This window comes from Perna viridis, chromosome 12 (genome assembly GCF_037379345.1).
Source record: "Perna viridis isolate PV_CMFRI_1.1 ecotype Kerala chromosome 12, ASM3737934v1, whole genome shotgun sequence".
NCBI lineage: Eukaryota > Metazoa > Mollusca > Bivalvia > Mytilida > Mytilidae > Perna > Perna viridis.
Genome location: NC_142456.1, coordinates 37,105,318 through 37,129,269, shown reverse-complemented (window position 1 = coordinate 37,129,269; position 23,952 = coordinate 37,105,318). Strand labels below are relative to the sequence as shown.

The 23,952-nt window shown below is 33.4% G+C and overlaps 1 long non-coding RNA gene across 1 annotated transcript; it reads left to right on the top strand.

The window, feature by feature from the left end:
- Window positions 1-781: 781 nt before the first annotated feature.
- On the top strand, window positions 782-23,285 carry LOC148602182 (uncharacterized). The gene is made up of 2 exons (XR_015917297.1): window positions 782-886; window positions 22,405-23,285. It is a non-coding gene; the product is annotated as an uncharacterized LOC148602182 (long non-coding RNA).
- The last annotated feature ends 667 nt before the right edge of the window (window positions 23,286-23,952 follow it).

Below are 23,952 nucleotides of genomic sequence, written 5' to 3'. Positions count from 1 at the left end.
TGCATTCTTTCTTTATCACCATTGGTTATACAATGTTTTTCTGCCAGTAATGGTATTATCTTTTTAGACTTCATTTTCTTCCTCAATTCATCTGTAGACTTATTTTGGATGTTTTTTTCCTGATAAATGTACAAATCTGTAATGTTTTCAAAAACCAATTTGAAGTTTTATCAAATAATGATCATTCTTATATACTCTGAAATATCGTGGATTATTTTTGATTGGTGTATTCATATAGATAACTATTGTGTAAGAATTTTAATGTGATATTAAGGACCCTATAAACGTTAAAATTTATAATTCCCATAAACATAACATACATTCCTATGTATCTTATTTCATACGCGTAAATGCGTATTATCTTTTCAAAGTTTATCATCCTACATAATATATATATTTATATGTAGATTAGATACATATTTTCACAGTATGAGCTGGTAATATTTCAATTTGTTGTGTAATTACAAGTATGTACAGACATGGACCCTATAAACTTCATATGTATATGAACACAGATATGGACCATATAAACACCACATTTATATGTACAAAAATATTGACCCTATAAAATATGTACCCTATAAATATATACAGAAAAGGACCCTGTATATACAGAAAAGACCCTATACTTATCATCAAGGGGGCCCCCAAGTCACCCCTATTGTAGTAATATATGTTAAAATATTCAAAAATTATATGTATGCATCAGTGAGTATCAATGGCAGCTGTGTACGTTGCAACTGGTTTTCGCTTTACTTATATGGTGAAACATTACTTACTAATGCTTACAGGTAACATAATGTTTGAAAATGTCAATCAGAAGGGTATATACTTTGTTGTAAAGATTTGCTGAAGAAAATTTGAAGAGAAACTGCCAATTTTTGAGGTGAGATCTTTAACATTTATTGTGATACAAAGTTAAGTTTATTTTTAACTAGGTCAGAAAAAACAAGATCGAGCAATTTCATTATTTGATTAATCCCACTAGTCATTCTTTCGAAATAGATTCAGATAAAAGTTATTTCAGAATGCAAATGATTCCAAATGGTACCAGTCCGTATTGTGGCGACGTGAGCATTCCCCTACACTCTCACGGAAACAAAATAAAACACTCTACCAACCAGCAAAAAAAAACCGTCATAATACATTTTATGACTAATTTTGTCAGGTCCAGATGCTTTATTAGCATCTAAAATTTGTATGACATCAATAATCTCCTGTTCGCTTACTACGATATCACTGATTCAAGTTTTGGTTTTCAACCGGAAGTCAAGAAGATGAACATCATGTTCATATAAGTTTGAAATTGAACTGAAATAACTATTCAATAGTTCGCACTTATCATTATCATCATTTGCTATTTCATCAATACCAGAATCTTTTATTATATTACGAAGAGGTGGAATACTGCTGTTTGCTTTACTGAACCTTAATAGACTTTTCAGGATATTCCATAAGGTTTTAGAGTTAGGAGAATTTATTTTCTAGAAGTATATTATCTAGTAGTCTGTTGTTCTATTATTATGCAGGATGTCGCACAGTTTGTGCTCATTTATCTAATAAACCGCACTGCTACGATGCGATGCGTATTTTGTGTGACTTTTAAAAAGTAATTTGAATTTCATTTATAGTCAGATTGGTAAAATGAAATTTAGGCAATTTTCCTTTTTTCTCTCTCGTCTACCCAGGACTTGACTTTATGAGCAACTCGGCGGATGTTTCTAGAAAAGCAGAGGACGCTTACCCTTCCGGTGCACCTGGTCCACGCTCCCAGTTGGTAGTGGAGCCCCGAGTTGCTCATTTACTTTTGTTACTTTGTATGTATTATTTTAGTTACTTTGTTGTGTTTGTCTGTTTTCCACATCTGGTCTTCGTCCCTGGATTACATTCTTTTGATTTCCGCTAGAATCTTTGTTCCCTTGATTACTCTTACAAAAACAACAGAACAAAGATAGTGATCTAATATATTTTATTTCGACCCATTCACTTTAATACAGACCTCATATTGCCAACTGATTCTTGTGTGAGATTACAAAGTCAAACAATCTATATTTATTGATTCAGTATTATGATTTTTTTCTTTAAACGGCACAATGTTCAACCTTGTGTTTTTACCTAACGAAAATCTGTGAAAAAGTTTTACAAAGTATATTGAGGCTTAACGCCTTTGTTTTAGAGACAAACTTAATTTATAGAATTGTTACAACCCTCGCAATTTCACCAACTTATTCGTCATGACACCAAGGTGTTAGAAATAATGGACCGTGCGACTTTTTGACGGCCAAACTTAACATTTAGAATGAACAAATGCGTTACTATGACACTTATTATAGGTCGTTCAACGTTAAGTTGCTTTCCATGACGATACGTACATGATTATTACTCGTTCTTCTTATTAAAAGCCTTAAAGCAACAACACAAAATAAAATATTTTGTTGAACATTTTGGTTATGTGTAAAGAAAAGTAAGCGTATCTTGAGGTGTTACCGTTTAAATATCAACAATTGTTAATCAACAAAAACCAGCATTTCGATCAATTCCGTTTGCGGTAATATTAATAGGATAATTAATTGGAAAGAGTGAATAAGCAAAATATGATCACGAGTGCCGAAGAACGCCTAGATTTAACGAGTGTGCGGAATTAGTTCCGCCCACGAGTTAAATCCTCGAGCGTTTTTGGCACGAGTGATCATATTTTGCTTATTTCTGATAACCAATTGATTATCGTATTTATTATAGGTTTTCTCCATTATTCATTGCTATTTTCAACATAATTGTTTTAATTTTGTGAACGGCGGATTGATATTTATGTTGCGACGTTTTGGCGGAGGAAAGTGAGAGAGCGAAATTACCGCATTTATTTCACGTGTGAATTATCAAAAATGTTTGCAATGGGAACATTCGGTAAATCACAGCTATCTATATGATAATTCTTAGTATTCTTGTTATGATTTTTAAGTGAATAAAATCTCGAAAAATTTTGTAACATCTGTAGCAAATTTTTCATCCGAATCGATCGATTTCACTTCAAACAAACATATTGCCTATTAGTTTCTTCTAATCATATATATTTATCCATTTGATATTTTATGCCTTTAAAAATGAAATCGTTAATTTCCTCGCATGCATATGTTACATCTATTTGATAATGAAAAAAAATGAAAAATGGCTGATCTAGTAATTTACAATGAAGACCGAATTTACGATAATAAAACAAGAGGTGGACGTCGTCCACAAACCTTCAAATACAAAACGTTATCTCTCCTAGATCTAATGGTTTACAATAAAATCATTCTGATGGTTAAATAGCTGTCTTTGTAAGAATCATTCTGATGGTTAAGTAGCTGTCTTTGTAAGAATCATTCAAAATAAAAAAAGGCTACATTAAGTTGTTTTATGGATCTATATTGTGCAATGTGTACTTATTCATTCAAATGTGTCTGCTATTATGAGATAATCAACATTGAAAATCCAATAGATTCTATTGTATTTGAGTGTCATTTACAGAGTTATCTCCCTTAATTCTGAAATATAGAGTGCATTCTATTGAAGTTTTATCTCCTAAGAGCACGAATGTTAATTTCTGTTTACCATGGCATTACAAATAAGATATCAAAAATAAAAGTATGTAGGCCTTTCAGCCATAAATCACTTTTTGCATGATCCTTAGATGGAGTGCTACTTAAAATCGAAGATAATATGAAAGTGTACATGAATTACCGATAAAATGTTTCCTATCATTCATATTCTGGTGTATTGTTGACATTTATTGAGCAACTCGGTGAATGTTTCTAGAAAAGTAGAGAACTCTTAGCTTACCGGTGCACCTGGCCCATGCTTCCAGTTTTCAGTGGTCTGAGTTGATCATTTCCTTTTGTTATTTTTTGTACATCATATTTTGGTTATTTCATGTTCCTTGGTGGATGTTTGCCCTGTCAAGTCATTCTTAAATGGAGTATATTCTTTTGATTACAGATTGCGAAGTTAACTTACATTAGTGTACAAAAAACTATTAAAATTAAAATTATAAAAAAAGATGTCCTTGATTACTCTTTCGGGTCTCTATCAATCAGTCCTAGAACAAGTTCCATTTGTTCCTTTGTCACAGTCTGACTTAAGCCGCAGTTGTAGACATTGTAGCTGTTTCTGGAATTGTTGATCACGTAGCGACGGTGGAATACGGATATCGTTTTACATGGCTGTATTTATATCTGTTATGCCTGTATGAGTGGCGGATCATGTCACAATAGGGATATTTCGGCGTTCTTTCAAGTAGTATTGGCTAACTCTTCAAAAGTATCGGCTTATTTTCTAAAGGGAAGCTGATGGAAATATATGAATGCATAAATAAAGTATCGGCTTATTTTGGAAAAGTATCCCGAACTGTCAACCAATCAAATCCCCGTTTAAATAAGGTTAAACGTGCTTGAAAGTAATGGATAAGAAGTTACCGAAATGTGATAATGGGTAATTCTGATTCGAGCTTAGTGCATCCTCCGAAACCAATAGTAACTTTTGATTTTCTTCATTCTAATCGATAGACAAGCTACTGACACAAAATAAACGTATCAATCAATATCATAATATATATGTAACAGCACTTCATTTGAGGGCTGATCAATCAAACACACTAAGGCTCAGAGCTTTTATTCACAAGACGGCAGGATAATTTTCAGTATTTTTCCGGAGAAAAAGCCCTATAAAAATAAGTACAATCATAAGATTTCTGGTCACCATATGTCAAATATCTAATTAATATATATCTATTAATAACTGCAGGGGATATTATAGGGAAAGGGGAAGGAAACAGAGAAATATGCCGCAAGAAAATGGCGATTATTTCCTCTCGGAAAAGCTCTGGGTTCTTTAAAAATGCCCGATAAATATATAAAGTAACGATGTGTTCTTGCTTACGAGATGTTCATTTCATTGGCTGTAAACTTAGCCGAAACATAACGAATATTGTAATTAGTCACGTGCATAACAGCTTTGTTTTTTAGGTTAAACCTCTAGATTCGGCATGATTTATATAATGATTTACAAATAATATTCAAACCGTAGACATTTATTTGAAAATTTAAACAAAGCAAGTACATATGCAGAGGGGGTCAAGTTTTTTTTCTGTAAGTGGAAAAGTGGGGTTCAGATTTTGTTATAACTTCAAAGAGGGGGGGGTCGTTTGTTTCCACATGGATTTCAAGGGGGATCCAAATTTTTAGTTAAGCAGAGCATTACACCAGTCGAATGAAAACATATTTTACCACCATTAAATATTTTATTTCATTGTCACCTGCATGATATATGGTAAATTAAGTTCACACATCAACATAACCATCAGGGCCTAAAACATTTACAGTTATTAAATCAAATTGGTCCGACTTATCTGCTGACGATTCAATTTCCTTACCAATATCTTGAATCTCAAGAGCTGTGTCTGATGCTGCTTGATTTTGATCAGACTTTTCCAAAGTATCTAGTTTTGGAATTGATTACTTATTTTTTTTATTGTAAGAATTCTTTAACATCTTAACTGTTTCTGCTTCAAAGAGTAATCAAGAGAACCAAGGTTATAACGGTAATAAGAAGAATGTTATCCAGGGACAAATACCAGACATGCAAAAGATGAAGTAGCTAAAATCAGATATACAAAGTAACAAAAGCAAATGAGCAACTTTGACTCCACTAAAACTTTGGAGTATTGACCAGGTGCGCCAGTAGGGTAAGCGTCCTCTGCTTTTCTAGAAACACCTGTCGAGTTCCGCATAAAAAGTCAAGTCCGGGTAGACGAAAGAGGAAAGGTAAACTATGACACGTTGAACAAATCAGTTTTCATGGCGCAGATGGATTCACCGTAGCGATCCACAATTTCATGATGACGACCTTAACATAAAACTTCTGTAGTGATGACTTCAATATTGTAGCAACATAAACCTTTTCCAGAAGTTTATTTGTTAGAATTTTAGTGCGATACAAAAACTCTGCGTAGTTTCGCCAAGCATAATGTAGTAGTTGTTATATGAAAACTCCATACGCTTGTTTAATAGAGGGGGTATCACATTTATAAAAAAATTGTTTTAAGGGGGGATAAGAAAATATCATGGGGGTCAAGAAAATTTTATTTGATTTCAAAATGACCAGTCCCCCCTCCCATGTAAATAATGATAAATTCCTGTATCCATTTGAATCGTAAGGGGAAAAAAGAGGGCTATAGAGTCAAATTTTGTGTCCTGGATCTTTTTATGTAATATTCAAACCAGAACCTATATTTTTTCGCCTATTGCATCTTTGTATTTATATAAAATCATATATCATTGTCATGCCTTTTTATTTCAAATGTGATCCTAGCCCCAACCCCCACTCATAAAAATCAATATGGTTACTCGGAGGCGTATTCAGGGGGGCGTGGCGGGCGTGCGCCCCCTCTAAAATTTGCAAAGCATGGGTTGTCATGGGTAGAGTTAGGCGGTTTTAAGTTGAAACTTTAAATTTCTCGCTAATTTTACCACAAAAGATATCTACATTGCACCCACTCTATAATATTTCAAAAATTTAACCTCAAAATTTGTGTCACCTCGCTCCGCTCGGCAGAATTTTTACTGTGAGCCCCTATCTAAAATCCTGGATCCGTCCCTGTTACTCCTACAACGTAAGAGGTTGGAATTCTGTTCCTCTGCACCAAGTCAGAAAATAGCTTGCCAGACAACCTCTATCATTGCTGGAGTACAACATGGTTTGCTGCTTAATCATTGTATTGCTTTTTTTATATATTTCTTTATTGCTTTTATGGAGAATATTGCAATAGTTTCAAAACAGGCAACTTGTTTCATATTTAACGGTTAAAGCAAAATTTGAGGAAAGTTTTACAGGTTAGTGAACAGGGACGGCTCCACTTTGAAAAGGAGGGGTGCAAGCCAGTGTGATGGTGATGCTAAGATATTATTTACCATGTTTTGTCAATTTCACACATGAAAGAAGGGGTGTCAACCCCTTCTGATCATTGAACAGGTATTTCCAGCACAGTTGACTAAAAAGTATCATTTGATAAAATGTCCTATTAAACAGGTGCATCATGAGCTTATGGTATGATTATCCTCACCTCAACATCCCTCTTAACTTGTGAACAAAAAAAAATCACAATTTATCAGCCTGTAGAGTTTATACAAGGAAACCATGAATTCAGATCAATTCAATGTAAAAGACACATTATAATGAATTAGCCAAACAGTTGTTACAAAAAATTACTTGTTTGAGAAGCAGTGAAAGATTTAAGACTCATTAGTCATAAGTAGAAAACTTAAATACATGTACCATTTATATTGCCAATGAGACAGTCGTTCAACAAATACCAAGCAAGTAACGATTAATCTTCTGCAAGTGAAATCACCATATGGTCATTAATATGGGCAAACCACATACCATTAGGCAATCTATAAAAAAGGCCCCAAAACAAATATAGTAAAACTATTCACAAAAGACCATAATCAATCTAATCTACAGAAAACAATGAAGTAATTTTTTAGCTCAGTTGGGTAATTCATTATAATGTGTTTTTAATGGTATGACATGCCAACAAGCAACTGTTGATTCTGTTAGGTTGCACTATAAAACCGCCTCAAAATGTCATAATAGTAGAGTAGTATAAAGCAGGATCATTTCATACAGTAAAACATTCTTGTCCTGAAATTCAAGAAATAATTGCAATAGGCATTGAAACCACTACCAACCAATGAAAAAAAAACAAGAAGTTCCACGGGTAAATATAATAGAATATAAACATTCACAGACATTAAACATTTTGAAAAAGAAGGATTTATTGTTGAATGTTGAGCTAATCATAATCATTCCATGTACTTGTACCTATAATTTACATTGAATTAATCTGAATTCATGGTTTTCTTGTATAAACTCTACAAGACTGGTAAATTGTGATTTTTTTGTTCACAAGTTAAGAGAAATGTTGAGGTGAGGATAATCATTCCATAAGCTCATGATGCACCTGTTTAATAGGACATCTAATCGAATGATACTTATTATTCAACTGTGCTGGTAATACCTGTTCATTGATCAGAGGGGGTTGGAACCCCTCCTTTTTACCAGAAAATTAGTCATTTTCACGTGTCAAATTGACAAACCATAGTAATAATGTCTTAGCATTACCATTCCATTTGCTTGCACCCCTCCTTTTCAAAGTGTCTGGAGCCGTCCCTGTTCACTAACCTGTAAATAGCTTTCATCATATTTTGCTTTAACCGTTTAGCATGAAACAAGTTGCCTGTTTTGAAACAATTTTAATATTCTCCATAAAAGCAATAAAGAAATACATAAAAAAAGCAATACAATGCTTGGGTAGCAAACCATGTTGTACTCCAGCAATGATAGAGGTTGTCTGGCAAGCTATTTTCTGACTTGGTGTAGAGGAACAGAATTCCAATCTCTTACGTTGTAGGTAACAGGGACGGATCCAGGATTTTAGATAGGGGCGCACAGTACAAATTCTGCCGAGGGGAGCGAGGTGACATATATTTTGAGGTTAAATTTTTGAAAAGTCATAGAGTGGGTGCAATGTAGATATCTTTTGTGGTAAAATTAGCGAGAAATTTAAAGTTTCAACTTAAAACCGCCTAAATCTACCCATGACAAACCATGCTTTGCAAATTTTAGAGGGGGCGCACGCCCGCCACGCCCCCTGGATACGCCTTCGAGTAACCATATTGATTTTTATGAGTGGGGGTTGGGGCTAGGATCACATTTGAAATAGAAAGGCAGGACAATGATATATGATTTTATATAAATACAAAGATGCAATAGGCACAAAAAAAAATAGATTCTGGTTTGAATATTACATAAAAAGATCCAGGGCACAAAATTTGACTATATAACCCCTTTTTTTCCCTTACGATTCGCATGGATGTAGAAATTTATCATTATTTACCTGGGAGGGGGGACTGGTCATTTTGAAATCATATAAAAAATTTTTGACCCCCCATGATATTTTCTTATCCCCCTTAAAAACATTTTTTTTTTTCAAAATGTGATAACCCCTCTATTAAACATGCGTATGGAGTTTTCATATAACAACTCCTACATTATTCCAGTGCTTGCCGAAAGTAAGCAGAGTTTTTGTATCGCGTTAGAATTCTAACAAATAAACTTCTGGAAAAGGTTTATGTCGCTACAATATTGAAGTCATCACTACAGAAGTTTTATGTTATGGTCGTCATCATGAAATCGTGGATCGCTACGGTGAATCCGTCTGCGCCATGAAAACTGATTTGTTCAACGTGTCATAGTTTTCCTTTCCTCTTTCGTCTACCCCGGATTTGCCTTTTTATGAGCAACTCGGCGGGTGTTTCTAGAAAAGCAGAGGACGCTTACTCTACTGGCGCACCTGGTCAATGCTCCAAGTTTTTAGCGGAGTCATAGTTGCTCAATTGCTTTTGTTAATTTTTATTTTTAATTTTTACAAAATTTCACATTTTTTGTACGTCTGTTTTCCATGTCTGGTCTTTGTCCCTGGATAAAATTTTTCTTATTACCGTTATAACCGTAGTTCCCTTGATTACACTTTGAAGCAAAAGCAGTTTAGATGTTAAAGAATTCTTACAATAAAAAAGTCGTCTTCATTTCCAAAACTAGATACTTTGGAAAAGTCTTATCAAAATCAAGCAGAATCGGACACAGCTCTTGAGATTCAAGATATTGGTAAGGAAATTGAATCGTCAGCAGATAAGTCGGACCAATTTGATTTAATAACTGTAAATGTTTTAGGTCCTGATGGTTATGTTGATGTGTGAACTTAATTTTACTAGAGATCGTGCATGTGACAATGAAATAAAATGTTTAATGGTGGTAAAATATGTTTTAATTTGACTGATATAATGCTCTGCTTAACTAAAAATTTGGATCCCTCTTGAAATCCTTGTGCAAAAACATGACCCCACTCTCTTTGAAGTTATAAAAAACACTGAACCCCCTTTTTCCACTTGCAGAAAAAAATTGACCCCCTGCATATATGTACTTGCTTTGTATAAATTTTCAAATAAAATGGTTTGAATATTATTTGCAAATTATTATATAAAGCATTCCGAATCTAGAGGTTTAACCTAAAAAAACAAAGCTGTGATGCATGTGGCTAATTACAATATTCGTTATGTTTCGGCTAAGTTTACAGCCAATGAAATGAATATCTCGTTAACGAGAACACATCGTTACTTTATATATTTATCGGGCATTTTTAAAGAACCCAAAGCTTTTCCGAGAAGAAATAATCGCCATTTTCTTGCGGCATATTTCTCTGTTTTCTTCCCCTTTCCCTATGATATCCCCTGTAATTAGTTGAAATGAAAACAGTGTGTATGCTTACATGTTCTATACGTTAATAACTCTTCGTAACTTGTACATTGTCTACGTGTATGAAATATTATTAAAATATGTATAAAATACTGATTGGAAGCTACTTCATTTACAATCACGATTGAAATGCAAAAACTCCGCAATATCAGTACGAAACCAAAAGTTATACTACATACAATATTAGACAAGGGTCAATATTATAGCAAAACAAAATGACAAAAAAATAGCTAAAACCATAGCAACCTAGCTTACCTTGCATTAAGGGGCAAAAAGCTAAATTCGTCTTAGGGTACCTGTCTAATTATACCTGCATAACAAGATAATTGGTTGTGAGTAAACGAAACCTTTAAACCACCGTAACAATTGATTTGTACTCATTCAGTTAAAAAACACGTTGACCACAATTACACAAATGTTATTATAAGACTCTGAACTTTTAAACTATTTACCACATGGTTACATACTCATTCATTCGCCAACTTATTTATAGCCTATTTAAAACCGCAAATACCCTAGTTATGCAAAAATAGTATGTTTAAGCTGAAAACTATGTTTAAGACAAAGAAAACAAAGGAAACTAACCTGTATTTATAAAATAGTTATCCACCAAAGACATTAGTTTCAGCGTGAAATATATCTCAATCAAGTGTTCACATTTGATGGCCAGAATAAGAGTGCGTGTTAGAGAATGAATAATAAGATTTTACAGTAAAAAAAAACCGAGAACCAATAGATATACAAAAAAATGTGCGACTAACCCAACCATGAAAAATACTACAGAATATAACAGTGAAACCAATATCAACAGAACTGAATAAAATGTATTCTGTCAACTGTCGTAAATCGTCAAGTAAAAATGAACACTTGTCAAATTCAATACATATAACACTATCTTTATTTCATACAGACAAACTAAACACAAACACATTATACATATACAATTTAAGCAATACGCAATTCATAATACAAATAATAAAATAACAGGCTACCACACATATCTAAAGAAATATGATATAAACCACGGGGTTCACTTATCACGGAACACGTTTGTGATTTGTTTACTTTAAAAGAAGTTATCTTCAAGTCAAATTTGGGACGCACATAAACAATAGCTATAGCTAGGCACATATTAAAGCAGGTGTTATTAGGTTGCTAAGTGTCCCCATTTGGTTCCATTGACAAAGCCCCCCACAAACAACTTGCAGGGATTGAAGGGGTATATGTAGAAAAAAGAATGGGAAATATTCGTAAAATTGTCTTATAACATTTCTACGGTCATTATCGTTGGCTTAATCATGCGTGTGAGATTCCTCTCATATCTTTTAGATTATGGCAATATAAGGTGTATGAATTTGAGAAACCCCAGATGTACAAACATGTACAAGCATGATATGTCAAACCTTTATTTACGAAGAGGCCGACTTGCCATTGAAATTGCACTAGACCATGGCCACAAGCCAGCATAAACCCCTTCCCTTAGAGAGATTTTTGTAGACACATATAGCATTCGTTATTTATGATTATATGTTCAATTTGTTGTTGATAGTTCCTTATTTGTTTACTTTACTGTAGGTTATTACGACAACTATTTAGCCAAATGCGTGAAACATATCAATTTATATACTTGATATGACGGTGATAAAAAGCAATTAAAAAACTCAAATACAATTATTTGCATAGAAGAAAAAAATAAACAAAATCATCAACAACCTGAAACAAAATAAGATAAAAAAAAAAAAAACACCAAAACAGAGATATATATATCTTTTGCATATTTGTTGCAAAAAACAATGTTGTATTAGAATATATTTTTTCAATATAATATTTTTCTCGTATTTGATAATTAATAGATTAATTGTGGTAGCTTGATATCTTGGTGTTCTTTCTATGTATAAGTATGGACAGTGCCCCTTATGGAGTTCTGCGAATCAATCATGCGTAACTTACATCTTGGTACCTCTATTGACATGTTCCTTCCGCCATCGGCTACAATCGTTAAATTTCTCTCCATTTCTGTGCAAGTATTGTAGGATGGGAAAAGAATTGTATCATTTAAAGTTATGGCACAACAATGTTTTTCGATTCCGCAACTTCATAAATCTTCTGTTGTATCTTCTCCCTTAAAATTTACTTTAGTTTTTTTCACAGTTGTCACAGGAACTCTCTGGATTGCCGTCTTACTCCAGGCATACTGTGCTAACCATTTTGTGCGACACACAAGTTTGATCAATGTTCGATAGCTTCAAACGTCTTTGTAAGACAGTTATAACCAGCTCCATAGGGTCGAGTCTTCTGGTATCTGTCTTCCTTTATCGGAGGAAATTTATGTTGATCAACCTTGGCTTTGGTCGTTACCAGGAAATAAGGCTTCTCATATGAGAAAAAATAAGTGTTTTGAAATGAATTGAAAATTTTACGATATCATCTTTTATAACTTTATTTGAGTATCTTGCACTTTATATCCTTGTTTTTAGGTCCAGCCCTTCAATTTTGTTTTCATGTCGTTTTCTGCTATAAATGCGTGTAAATTCCATTCCGCATATACGACAGGAATACGATGGAATGTCGTGGAAAATTCTGTGGTGATGGATAAAATTGTTTGTTTTCAAAGGTATCTCGGCATACCTCATATAGGAATGACATTTCTGAAAAAGAAAGCAGGGTGATCTCCCTTTTTAATATTACAAACACAAGTATAAGTATACCAACCGTCATAAAAACGTTTTGGTTCGATAATCACTTTTACTAAATGATGAAACTTATTTATATTCATAGAATTGCATCGGGTGTACACTACTTATATGTCTAAAAGGACACTAAACCGAAACACTTAACTGGACGGTAAAAAAGATTATTAGAGATAAAAAAAATATGTGCTATAACGTAAAGATGCTTTTATATTTCATTTAGTTATTCAAAAGGGAAAAAAAATGCTATGTTTTGTTTCAGACACGATTATATCAATCACCATATCTACGAGGTTAATGACCGATGTTTGCCGAAGCAGGTGTTCCAAAGATAGATTTATCGTGTAATATATTATATGACTTAAAATATCTGAAATAACAAAAAAGAAACAATAGTGGCATAATTGATCGAACTTTACCTAAAAGGGCCCCTGGTTGCAGGTAAGCAAGCTTACTTCGAGGTTTGGGTTCAACACAAACCAACACTACCTTTTCTCTTCTGGAAGTCTGCAAGAGAATGACGATTTCGAAAATGACCGGAGTGTTTACCCTCCCCGCGACCGCACGCGATTAGATCTCAAACGTTTGAATGTCATTGGTCGCAATTAACACATTTGAATTTCATTGGTCGCAATTAAAATCATTTGAATCCATAGGGCGACGCTAATTAGGAGGCGGATCCCATCTTGAAATCGTCCGCGTCGGACTAATACACTTTAGCAAGGGGTGGAAAGGGTCAAAGTTCAAAGGGTCGGTGGTCCACTTCCGATTATGGATGCCCAGATGTGTCTTGGAATAACAGCGAGGACGTAGGACAATGAAATCGTAAATAAAATAGATATAAATATGTATATCTAGTTGTATAGTACAACTACACTAAAGAAAAGCAAAAGGGACTCCTTACAAAAGTGGGGGGTTACAAAACCCGTTAGCGATAGCATATCAAGCACAAACACTTTCTCAAGCGTTTACCTTGTAGAGCCTCAAAACACGGGTCAAAGTTTGAATGTAAGTGACTTGAAAACATACTATAGCAGGAAAAAGTCCAAAATCCTTATACAAAAAACAAAAGACGAACATTAAACGGTCATACTAGCCTCAAATTAAAGCCAAAAAGGGTCGTAGGAAATGTAAACCTTGAAAGGTTTACCCGGTACAGCCTCATAAAAATGAAAAGGTAGGATCCATCTCTTATAGGTGATGAATAAGTCGACTATAAAAATCAAACTATAATAAAAATGAAAGGCAATACACCATTCAAAAGCTCTTAACATTCCGATTGCAAACATCAATTGTAAAGCTTACGATAGTCAGTATAATCTTTAGACGTTAGTCAAAATAGAAACATTAATTCAAACTGAATACAAAAAATATCAAAACAAAAGTAATAAAAACAATGATAAAAATTTATGTTTTAGTGGTAAACATTGCAACACGTCCTTACACCTGTAATTTATTCATAAAGCACAATAAAAAAGGTTGCAAATCAATATATGGGCTATTGAAATCACCAGTAAAATGTGAAGTTCCAAACACCTGTCTAAACCGTGAGACATCTATTCAAATTGCACAATCCATTGAACACAAAGAAATTCAAATCAAAATTTAAAATCTAATCAAAGTGCCTATTCAATTCTTACACAAAGACAATGAAATTACAAATAATTTCCAAAAAAATAATTAAAAAGTAATTAACGTTAATGAAAATGTAGAATTTAAAAATATAAACAAAGAAAGGTAACTCTTGTCATAATACGCCTCCCCCTTTTTTATATTTACGTGTTTACATCATACCATATAATGACACTAATTGGGACACTTAATGATGATACCTATGGAGGTCGTTTCCCCCTCCTAACTTTTAAGGCCCCCTTCTTACATCAAAAGGTCCCAATGTTCCTTTATCGGTCATGGGTCCCTTATCTAAGTTCACTTCCGGTCACACCCAAAGTCCACTTCCGGTCCTTGACCACCGGATGTGACGTCATGCGCTTGCGCATTGGAATGCTCCCCCTGCTCCCACCGAAAAATAATAACCCAAACGTGCATCTATACTACTCCTATAGCAGGTATTGGTGTTTGTTAAATATATTTTTAGTCTAAATCATTTGCTGTAGTCTAAATGTAACACTGATGTCGAATATGCGTATTGATTTTTTTTTCTGTATTATTGTTCGGTTGCACGACTCGATATGAAATATTTAAGCGGTAACACGGACACGTTACTTACAATCATATTGAAAATTAAAAAAATATTTGACGAAAAGGGCAAAAAAACAAAAAATGTTGCCTCCATTGTTCAGAAAAAAAAACAAAGGAAGAACACGTTTTCTTTATGATTTTTTCGAAGTTTGCCGAAACTACGCAAACGTTTTGTACCGTGCTTGACTTCTTACAATAACCCTTCTGGAATATGATTATAATGCGAAAGTCATCACTTCAGAAGTTTAATGGCCTTCATCATGAACTCATGGAAAAAAAAACCTTGTTGACCCTCTGTATAGAATTTCCGAGACCCCCAATTTTTACTTTTTCATTATCAATACAAATGACTTGATTAATTTGCTGTAAAGTATGACAAATTTCAATATAAACTAAACAACTGCCGAAAATGTAAAAATTTTATGGAATGTGTAAATGTAATAGTTGAACTTACTTAAAACTTATATTACTTTTTACCAGCGTTTCTGCTTCTTGACGGTAGGACAAAAAATTATAATATGTCTAAATGTTTTCTTGCAGTGAAAAACCTACCCCTACCCAAAACATGAAGCAGATTACAATGTGTACCCCTTTAGATTCAATAAGTTAAATTAAGTAAAAGCGAGCTGAAAATTGAGACAAAACATAAGTTTAAATGTACATTTTAACGGTATAATAACATAAAAAAAACACACTTTTGAAATTCAAAAAGTAATATTTTTCAAATTTTGTGATTTTTTTTTTTTTTTTTTTTTTTGATATTTCACTCCAAAATACATATTGAGAGTAAAAGGAATAAAACAGCGTTTTTCCTGCTGAGTCATTATAACGACGTATACAACAACATTTCCACACAACATTTTAAATTGTTGTGCATCTACTTGCAGTCATTACATGAATTCATTTGAAACTTCGGCTTAACGGTAGGACTAAACATTATAATATGTCTAAATGTCTTCTTACAGTGAAAAAACCATCATTTTGGATATTGGTTTCCACAGACTCTTTAAACCAGTTTGTGTGAAAAGTCAAGATAAGGAAAAACGATAATTTCTTCCACTACCGTTTGACAACAAAGGTATAGATGCAATTAATTTTGGCTAACATCCTCCATCACAAAAACGTTACCAACAAAATACCAAGACAAATCCATACCAATTATTTCATATTCCTATACTTTACCCATTGCATTCATAGTTTTCTTTTCCTCGTTTGTCTACCCCGGACTTGACTTTTTTTAGCAACTCGGCGGGTGTTTTTAGAAAAGCAGAGGACGCTTACTCTACCGATGCACCTGGTCTTTGCTCCCAGGTTTTAGTGGAGTCCGAGTTGCTCATTTACTTTTGTTACTTTGTATGTATGATTTTAGTTACTTTATGTTCTTTGTTGTGTATCTCTGGTCTTTGTCCCTGGATTAAATTATTTTGATTACCGCTATAACCTTGGTTCTCTTAATTACTCATCCAAAATGTTCAATTATAAACGTCTATTGCAGAACCTCTAGATTGAGGACTTCAAGGCTAAACTACCTGACTGTTCTTGCAAAAACTCTCCATTCAAATATGGTCCTTCTGGTCACGTCGTTACGGGAGATTTAACCATCATCGAAAACGAATCTCTGCGTAATACCCTTTCTAAAGGTCCCAAGTACAGTGAATGACGCTCCATAAATTGGAATTATAACTTTAAAGTTCTTATGGATGCCGTCGAAGACTATGCAAGAAAATGGAAGAAACGAGAACAAAAACACATTAATTCTCTGTCAGAGTGGTTAAAAGCCGTGAGGTCCTTATTTTTGAAACGAATGAAAGTTTTAAGTATGTCAATGAATGCCAAGGCTACATCGGTTTTCAAAGACCCCGATGTAGCAAAAACATTGTCTAGTATACATGACAAATATGTTGTTGTACCGGACAAACCCCAAAACAACAATGTTTGTGCCTGCAAAACGTTTAACATCCAAGGTTTATTATCAGAAGTAGACGTAGTAAATAATAGCAGTCATAAGACCTATACTGCTACCACACTCTCGATAAATCTGTACTATCCTCTTTTGGTCTCTCTACCAGGGACGATGATTGTGATTTACCGTCTATGTACTGGATTCCTAAACTCCACAAGAATCCATACAAACATTTCATAGCTGGATCTGCAAAATTTACCACCGAACCTCTTTCAAAACTTTTAACTTTTGTACTCACAGCTGTCAAGGAGGGTCTGCTGTCCTACATTTGGAGACAATCAGTTCAAGACTATTATCTGAATAAAATAGCATTAAAACCTATGATTTTTCAACATTGTATACTTCTATTCCACATACGCATATGTCAAAGACCGGGGGCAGACTTTGCTTAAAGGCATGAAGGAACGGTGTACATATGTAATACTGTCGTTTTTTTCTAAACCGAAAAAACGATATAAATTGGTTATGTTTAAGGAATGCGTTTCTATGACAAGGAACACAATTCTAGCTTTAAGTCAAAAGGAAACCTGTTCATCGTTTGATTTAGTGCAACAATACAGTAACTATACAGATAACGGTTCGATAACGATGTTTCTTTTCTTTTTGTGCTATTAGACAAACTGTTCAAAACGAATAATTAAATCTTTCTAAAAAAAAAAAACAAAAACAAACAAAAAACAGAAACTGTAAGTATGCAGTGACTGAAAGAATATGTGTGGCGACTTTGGAAACGTGAAATCACTACGTTTTTTTTTTATTATTGTACAAAGTTACAAAATAAAATGAGCAATTGTGGGCATGGACCAGATGCACCGGTAGGGTAAGCGTCCTCTGCTTTTCTAGAAATAACCGACGACTTGCTCATAAAAAGTTAAATTCGGGGTAGACAAAAAAGGAAAGATATGACACGTAAAACACAAATCGCTAGACTTCTTACAATCGGGCTTCTGGAACAAGGTTATATTGCTACAACATTAAAGTTATTACTACAGACGTTTTTGGTCGTCATCATGAAAACGTGGATCGTAACGATGTATCCATCTGCACTATAAAAACCGATTTGTTCAACCTGTTATTTCCACTTTGGTCCGGCCGAACATAACTGTTAATTCAGGGGATGTTTGGAAAATAAGTTCTTGCTCCGCGTTTTTAGTTGAGACCGAGTTGACTCCTTTACTGTTGTTCCTTTGTACACATTTGTTAAATTATTTTATATTATATTTTTTTGTTATGTGTCTGTTTTTCCTGTCTGGTCTTTGTCCTTGAATTACCTTAAATTACATTATTTTGATTGGTTTGGTTCCCTTGATTACTCTTTTTAAATCTGTATTGTCAAATATCCGTTCTTAGGTGTAGACGTCCACTTGTCAACATTAAATGGAGTTTAAAAATCCAAATTGGTTCGATTTGCTCGTGCATGTATCTGTAACAATGTTTCGGATCTTAACAAAATAAATCTTTATATAGCCGAGAAATAACTATATCAAGATTTTTAATATCACAAACTCGTTAAAACTTTAATTTCTTTAATCGATACAAGGAACTCATTCTCAAGTACAGATTTACCTGTAAACGATTAATACATGCGGGCATCTCTCCCCCTTTATTTTACAGTAGTATTCTGCACAAAGCACGGAAAGCTTAATACTCCCCCAATAAGGTTACTAAATCTTTGAAAAGGTTCATTTGTAAGAGGAATAGTTTTGATATTTTTGTTAAATCGTTAAAGATGACAATTTTTGGTATTGATATTCATAGTTCATATGGTCTTCACGTAGATATTAAATCACAATATTTAAAAGCAGTTTTCTGCATGTCATAGGTTATGTCCTGATTGTATGACTTATGATACACCGTTGTTCTCAACTCGGTAAGGGAAGAATTAGGATTCATATTACATACAATGAGGACATAATTCTTTGTAGGTTTACACTGGTCTGTAGCTAGAATGTCATGTCAGTTAAACACTAGTAGTCTTTTGCTTGTACCTTTGTGTAACGTATAATCAATTTCTTTATTTCTGTTCCAACAAAGAACTCAGACATTTTTTAACTGATTTTAAGGTGTATGTAATTATGTAATATTTTTCCACAGCAGATTTTGAAGGGGAGGGTTCTGATCATGCCAAAATACTTTCAAACCAACGCAATTTTTGCACTTACCCAAAGTCAGGAATGTTTTATCTTTATATGACTAGTTTCGTTTGCACTTTCAGGACCTTGTCATAATATTAAAATGATGAAAAGACCGATGTGAAATATATTGTTATATTTGTTTGCAACTCGAAACAAACAATGTAATCAAATTATACACTACCTCAATAAAAGCCGATTATAGTACAAATTACAGAACTATTGATAACTTTTTCGCATGGATTTCAGATATAATGAGTTTCAAAATCATCTTAAAGACCGTGGATATAGATATCAAACCAAAGTAAAGATATCATTTGAACGCTATGGCAAATATAAACTGATCAGTCATCAATTATCTTTTTTCCACTTTTTTTGTTAGACAGGTCTGCGGTTAACGAAGGTTTACAATACATCTAATCTGAGATTTAAGCAGGTTTAGACCGAAAAATGACTGATCCGGAGAACTGTCTAAACCGAACCCTGAATAAATACATTTAATCCGAGATAAAGATACTTTAAAGAAACCTCTGGTATTTATCAGTTTCTGTATTTTTAGGTTTGGTTTACACAGGTTTCACAGCCTTCAAATAACAATAGAGTTTGATATGTTCATAAAACTTTATCTTTAAACATTTCTTACAGAATTTGTGATATAAATGACACATATGGTAAAATTACAGACAATTGATCTTTTTTTATAATTTAATAATGTTCTTCCAGTGGGTAAAAATTTTCTGCAAAAATTAGAGACATATATAGACAGACTGCAATAGGTACCGTCTACCTTAAAATGACACGATCCAATACAAATAATAATACAGTGAAACCTGTCTAAAACGAATCCAGAATAATCCGGATTCCTGTTTAAACTAGACACTTTTTGAAGTCCCTCCGTATCAATTTGAATGTATTTTTAACCTTTGTAAATAGAACTCCTTTCTAAACCGGTGTATTTAAAGTCCGAAAGAGATTAGATTTCACAGTAATTGTAGTGGTTTGTAAAAAAATAAAATATACCTAAAATTTGAAATTAGAATTGAAATTGCTTAAGATAAAATATATATATAAAAAATGCCGTCGGTGAAATTTATTAAATACCAACACATTCACGAAGTTAATGCCAATACCATCTTAACATACAATTCGATCGCAAAAACATCTACGATTGATAACATGTTGTGCCTGTGGAGATCGTCAGTCTTTTTTTTATCATGTAAGAAATTTAATTATGAGGGAATAACTTTAATCAGGCTGTCAAACTACCGTTTTTTTTTATCAAGTAAGTGAATACTGTAAAATTTTTACGGTAATTGTTTTCCTACCTTTCCTCTTAGAAATCTGATATAGATTTTATTCAGCTAATTTACATATTTAATTTGTCATGCATATGTGATGTAAATTAACATATGTTTTGTATACATGTATCAGTATGACTGCCTGTGTGGGGGTCAATGTATGTATCACACCACAAAACGGTCTGTAAAAATTATCATTTTGACATGGGAGTAATTTTGTCAATTGACTTGTTCAAGGATTTTCAATTACTCAAATAAATAACATCTACTTCTATAGTGTCAATTCTCAAAACAGAAAATATTGTGTCGTGCTTTTTATTAGTAGATTAACTGGTCTTATACGAACTTTGGAAATAAGACCAAAACAAGATTGTTGAGTTTTTCTTCAAATGAATTGCGAGATTTTAACTATGGCTCGATCGTTGAAAACGTCTGAAATATGTAAGTATTCGATACGAGATTCTACTTTTGACAATCTTGAAACAAGGCATACTTTAAAATAAAGACAAGTTTCATACCCGTATAGAATGGGTATATGTTGAACATCCATCACATGTGAAGTGAATTAAAAGAAACAGTATCAATGCCAATTTATATCTTAAAAAAGAGCTTTAACGGCCAGATATTTGCATGTCTAATCGATTTAGTGATATGAGTTACACATAAGCACAACGCATACCAAAATTGATATAAGCATATGTTTCCAAAATATATGATATAGATATTTTTTTGTTTGTCCCGGTCATTTTGAAAAAATATTCAGGGTTAGCTTCGGAGATTCAATAGGCCAACGTCCATATCAAGAAATCAGTTTCAATTAATAGCACTGTGTCCATGCATTACAGTAATAGTCTCTACCGAGATTTATAACTACAGTGTACGCTGTTTTTATGAAGATTGATTGATGTGTCATTCGACAAAATACCCATAAGTCCTTATCAACGATTATCTTAAATTGACAAAATGGTGTAAGTAAAAACAAATTTTCATGCCACTGTTAATCATATATATTTTTTTTTGTATCATCGAATGATTAATCAAAGGGTAAATGTTTTGCTATCTTACTTCATAGCAAAATGATTTAGATTTTACTCAGTCATATTCATGCACGTGAACATATATGTTTGCATCCATGTATTTGTGCGCCTTCGTGTGTGGTGTGGGAATACGGAGCCTTGTCTGTATCACGCAACATCAAAGAATGTGAATACTGTTTTTACATGTGACTGATTTTGTTGATATCTTCAAAAATGTCTATGCATACAGTGTAGTACCAACAACATCGACATATATCACAATTTTGGATAACATTATGTCACGGCAATTACTCAAATTCAACGGTCTACCAAGTTCCATTTTTTTATTAGTAGATTAAAATCTGGCCTTCTCAACAGACTCCACTACAAAAACTGGGAGCATGGACCAGTTTCATCTGTAGGGTAAACGTCCCCACATTTTTTTTCTGATTTTTGATTTTATCACTGCATCTCTGGAATTGACCAGAAAATTTTTAACCGAATGTCAGAAAAAAAGGTTTTCGACAGTTATCAGTCCTCGAAATGTTCATTTTCAGTGCATTTCAAAAAAGTTATAACTCGGAAATTAAAATGATATTCAAAACTTAATTTGTTTTCCTTGATTCCAATGGTACTTTCAGTCATATAAAACTTTCAAAATAGTTTTTTTGTATACCATGTTCCACTCACTGCCTGATACTTACAGACACTGACACTTAAATACAACGCAGTATTATACTTTTTGTTTTTCAGGTGACGACTTTAAAGAGAATGAGGAACCTTACAACATTTCGTTTAATCAACCTTGCAATTCTTCTGATCATAATACAGAAAAACAGCCTTTTTCGCGAAATTATTCTATTTGATATTGGCATACCTAGACTGATTCATTTCATATGGATTGACAAACATTTGAACGGTTCCGTAGGTATACCACATTACGATAGAAATAACATTGAAGAATGGAAGGCAATGAATCCTGATTTTGAAATTATTATCTGGAATACAGAATTAGTTAATGAAAGGTTTCCTGAGGTTGCAAAAATATTGAAAACTTTGCCAAGTGTCGCGTGGGTTTCAGATTTATTGAGATATAAAATTATGTATGAATATGGCGGTTTATATATTGATACAGATATCAGACCAATAAAGCCAGTTCACGAACTGTTACAACGTTATAAAAAATCTGGGTTTCTTGTATGTGAAAGACCGAGAACAAATGTTGTAGATATGACAGAACAATGTAAATACATATGCAATGCTGTCATGTTCTCTAAACCTAAAAACATTGTCATGTTGGCTATGTTTGACGACGGTATTTCTAAAACTAGAAAAGCAATTCTAGATTTCAGCACAAACAAAACATCTTCTTTAACTTATAAAGCTAATATCTATGGACCAGGACTTGTAACTGGCATTTTAAAGCGCAACCAATACGCTACTGTGACAATATTAGGTTCGGTTACTTTTTTCCCATGCGATTGGACAGCACGCTCAAAATGCTTATATGAACACTTTAAAGACCAAAAGAACACGTATGCAATGCACGAATGGAAGAAAAGATGGTGAATTAGAAAACAAAAAATCGTTGTTAGTAATTCACATTGCTTAGAATAAATTGTGCTGCACTTGCATGTTGTTTCAATAAGTTTTTTTTTTTCTAAATGATTGTGTATTGTTTAATGATAATTAGACTTATTTCGATCGAAAACTGAAATCAAATGATCTCGCCGAACGATATTCCTACATTTGGATCAGTTAACCGCATAAGAGTGTTGGAATAGTACAGCGAGTAGCGAAGTACAATTTGTTCCCATTGGAATGCCGACCGTTTGTTGAAGACGTGTCTACCGCACTGGACAAATATGTTGTAAACACATTTCTGATTGGATAAAAAAAATTCCATCATCATATGGACCAAATGTATCAATGTGACTATGATGTCACCAACCTTGTAAATGATTTATTCGTGGAATTATAATAGTAAAATTAAATTATAAGTAATGAATGTCATACTGTTCCGGTATATTTGAAATAACATCAATACCCCTGGTGCACACTTGAAACAAACTGTTACACAGGTTATTTAGTGTGCACCATGTGATTGAGGTATTTCTTCATGGACGGAATAGTATAACAATTATATTCCGTTGACAACAGTAGTATAACAGTTGTATTCCTTTGACGACAGAAGTATAACAGTTTTATTCATTTGACGACAGAAGTATAACAGTTATATTCCTTTGACGACGGAGGTATAACAGTAATATTCCTTTGACGACAGAAGTATAACAGTTAAAT